The 4,403-nt window shown below is 40.2% G+C and overlaps 1 pseudogene; it reads right to left on the reverse strand.

Annotated features, from left to right (window-relative positions):
- Positions 1–502: 502 nt before the first annotated feature.
- On the reverse strand, positions 503–1,270 carry LOC117094922 (annotated as a pseudogene).
- Positions 1,271–4,403: the final 3,133 nt, after the last annotated feature.

Raw genomic sequence — 4,403 nt, forward strand, 5'->3', positions numbered from 1 at the left:
CTGGCCCTTCCTTCCAACATACAATGTCAAACACATAAGATGTTCTGATGTGCTACATTTGATATTTTGAATATGGAAGCATATTTTAAATACTCTTAAGGCATTAACTTATTACAAAATTCTCTACCAAGGTTTCACATTAGGTTAAAATTCAACTCAGTCTTTACGTTTCTGTACCGAGGTCTCCACCTCAGCATATTACCTAACACCTTCTCCAGCAATCAGTGTTACCTGCATGCACATGGTGAGCCCCATGGTCAGCCTCTTTGTTTCCCAGGTGAACTAACTAGATGTTATCGTTGCTCTGCTGCACAGTAAAAGCTCCTAACTCAAACTCACCAGAAAAGGAGTGAAACTCTGCAACGTGCACTCTAAAAAGAGGTACTTTATGCTTATAAAAAGAAACTAGTGAGTTTTCTAAGAATAATAAAAGAGAATATTTAACAGTTAAGCACAAGATTTGGAGTGCAGAATTCGGATAAGGCTCTGCTGGTTCAGGTTGTTAAAACTTTTCTTGTTCCTCCTGTGGGCCCCCTTCATCGGATATCACGAAGTCTTCATCTGTGGCATAGAGAATGTCTACAGTCCTCTGCAATGCAGGGTCATTGTGCCCCTTGTTCTGCTGGCAAATCAATTCATTGTTCCTTAGCTTTCTGAAGTACAAATCTCTTTCTCCAAGCCTTCAATGGCAAGTTTCAATACACTGACCTGCTAGCGTCAATTTGACCGTGCAGCACTCCTACTGCTTGCATCAGGATTCTTTTATACTACCCTGGGGCCAGCCTTAGAAGCTGCAGTTATTTGTGGAAATGGTCCTCCATGGAGCTGGATTGCCAGAGCAGAGAAGTTACTTCGGTTTATTCAGAACTGGAGCAACAAAATGGAGGGAGCCACTTCAGTTTCTTGACTTTGTCCGGAGTCAAGACAAAGTTTGCATGAAAAAACTTCTTAAACTACTGAATGAATTCAAAATTGTACTGAAACTTTCCTTTTACTAATTGTCCACAGAAATCACTTTGTCAGCACCCACCCTCTTGAAAATACTGCTTGTAGTATTTCGAAGTTCTGGATGTATTCATAGAATTTCACCTTCTTCAAGGCAATGGAGCCAGGGAGCAGAATGACCATAAAGTGAAAATAAGCAGCCCCTGAGCACAATTGTTCTATCTTTGTCAAATTCAACTTCAGGAGACTCATTGATCCAGGCCAGTATGTCATGTAGCATTAGGTTGTCATTGGTGACTGATGTCAAGTATATATTCACTGCCATCTTTGGCTCCTGGTGGAACAGTCTGCTGCCCACACCCAGCCCTGGTTCCATCTTCATCTTGTTCAAATTGCTTGACCAACATTCCTTTTTAAAGTATAGATATTCCATTAAATGACTGTTATGTTCTAAGACACATTTTGCTTTTCTTTAACAGAAATGCATACCAATCTTACTGTGATGACCTCCGGGAAATATAATTCAGTGTATAGATAATCACTTTACATCTAACTTTCTTAGGAAAAATAAGTCAACTATATAAAAGAAATATACATAAATTTTAACGGAAGCATTTTTATTTTACTCTACGTAGACTGGCAATACATTACTACAACCTTTTAAAATCTTCAGATGTATTAAGTGCATGTTAGTAGACTTCCATGAACTCATTCAAACCTCTCTAAATAGCTCATCAGCAGGAAGGCCATCTCTAATCTGATTATGTAGTAGTTTATTTTTCATGAACGGATTATGCTGGAATCACAGAATTCTAATTCTGGATTTTAATAATCAGTAAGAAAGAAAATTTCGAGGATATGGTTCTCTTTATGAGGGTGAGGTATTTCTACTGGTTTGATATACCTGAATATTTCTAGCACAGTTTTCCTCATTTCTTCTTTTCATCAAAGACTTCTACCTAAAATTTATCCCTCAGTCCCCGTTCTCTTTTATGGAGGAGAAAAAAGCAGCCTCTAAACTTCTCAGTGGAATGGTAGATCTGAGTGTCTGGGCATCTTCTCCATGTCAGAATGAGCAGGTAGAACCAGGATCAGAAAGTCTTTGAAATAATAATAATAATAATAATAATAATAAAACAATACTCAAAAAATAGCTACATTCCAAAGTGTATGTGTGCATGCCTGTGTGTGTGTGTGTGAGAGAGAGAGAGAGACAGAGAGAGAGACACACACACACAAAGAGAGAGAGAGAAACAGAGAGAGAGAGAGAACTAGAGAGGAGGGAAGGAGAGCATAGGAGACCATGGGCTCATTTCTTCATGTAATGTCAACACTAACTAAATTGTGGCACACTACTAGCTTGTTGATTTGTTATCTCATTGATCCTTGCATTATTTGTGAAGGAAGTAGTGTTGTTGTCACTTTTCAAATGTAGAAGTGATCAGGATATATGGATGTTGAATAACTTGCCATTGCCACACTGAGCCACTGTTTAAATTCATATGTGTCTGATTTCAAATACTAAATATAGTCCATGTTCCATTTTTCCCCCAGGGTGAGAAGTGCACCATTGAGCTGCAAGTCGAGAAGGGAAATATGGTATAAGTCTGATTTTCTAAAAGTCACTGGATCCCTTTCTACACCTAAGATGTTTGTAGAATCCCCCAGTTTCACTACTATTAGACAAATTTGTGACCCAGTACAAATAACATAGTTTCCCCTTACAATCTTGCTATTGCTATTATGGGGCTAGCTTAACCTCTGCTGAAAAACAGAAGTTGTTTTCTCAATACCTTCACATGCCCCATAATGAATATACTCTTATCCCAGTCAGGAAGAGGAGCTTACACATTTACCAGGAACTCTCTTCTGCAATACTGTACACATCTCTCCTCATATTCATTTTTTGATGAGTTAACCATTCTTTTGACTCCATCTTACACTTACATGATGCCCTCAACACAGATCCCTAGTCCTGAGTGCTAGGATCAGGGTTCAGGATTCCATCACATATTCCCAACAACCCATAGCTAAGGTCTCCTGGGCTGTGGGTTCTTGGAGCCTCAAGTGACATTTCCAAAATTGAACTTATCTTCCTTAGAAATTGGTACCATATCTTAAATATTTCCATTTCCTTCATTTTTCTTATTTTTTCCTAAATTAGAAGTATTTTTTTCTGACTTCGTTGTTTCACTCCCCTTCCTTTAATTTATGATCTCTGTCACCAAGTCTTAATCTTTCTACCTCTAGGAAATACCTGTGTGATTTGCTTCTGCCACTGCATCTTCATTACCATCAATGTGTTTCAGGAACAGACACATAACAGGATACATCATTTATGTATTTAACAAATAATGTCAGGTTCCTCAGGTAAAAAACCTTACAGCCATCCTTGATTCCTTTCTCTCTCTCTCATACACTACATCATAACCTCTAGTGACCATTTTGTTCTATATTCAAATTATATCCTGAATCCAATCATTTCTCACCTCCTCTACCATTAGCACACTTGTTCAAGTTGCCACCATCATTCACTTAGATTACTGCAATTGTTAGGGCCAGTAATTTATGAAGTACAGTGCAAAACTGATAACATTGAGGCCCCAGCTGCAAGCGGTGCCTTGCACCTATAACCCTAGCTATTCCAGAGGCTGAAGCTGCAAGATTTCTTGAGGCTAGGAGTTGGAAACCAGCCAGAGCAACATAGCAAGACCCATCTCTAAAAAAAAGAGGGAGACACTTGTTTAAGTAGCAGGAAAAAAGGGGCCATTAAAAGATTATACAACATAGCTTTTTTCTCATTTATGCAAACTGCCTACTGATGGTTTTTATTTCCTATTTAATGTTGTACTCATTGGAGCAGGGAGACACTTGTAGGGTAAACATAGAGCCATATGAGTGTCCCTGATTCAGAGCAGACGATAACGTCTGCCCTCATCCCCCACTGCCAAATTCCCCTTCCCACCAGTTGCCGGACTGAAGCAACCTGCCCTCAATTGAGGTCAGAGAAGTCAATCTACCCTTCCCATGAGCCTGCCACCCAAACTGGTGGAAGGGCAACCCCCCAAAGCACTGTAACTCTGCACCTGATACACCTGAATTAGAGGTGGATGAGAAGCTCTCTCCCACTGAGTCTCTCACTTGCCTTGGCACTTTCAGCCTGAGGTGCATTCCTAACTGCAACTTGACCTGAGCTTGTGACCAAATCCCCAACAGGCTTAAGGGCAGCAGAACACAGACATATTCCCACCAGCAACCCAGTATTCTCCCTGTTGGAGGGTGGCAACAGTTGCTGGGAAAAGGTGAAGAAGAGGACACTGAGTGGCCTGGGCAGGGAGTGGGGGTGCAGGTGGTGTTAAACCTATCCACAGCAGGAAATACCAGACACTGAGCACCCAGAACATGCTCCATAGTCCCATGGCTTTCACTGACAAAACCTAAATTCAAACACAAATTAT

Source organism: Trachypithecus francoisi, unplaced genomic scaffold (assembly GCF_009764315.1).
Source record: "Trachypithecus francoisi isolate TF-2019V2 unplaced genomic scaffold, Tfra_2.0 Lachesis_group13, whole genome shotgun sequence".
Lineage (NCBI taxonomy): Eukaryota > Metazoa > Chordata > Mammalia > Primates > Cercopithecidae > Trachypithecus > Trachypithecus francoisi.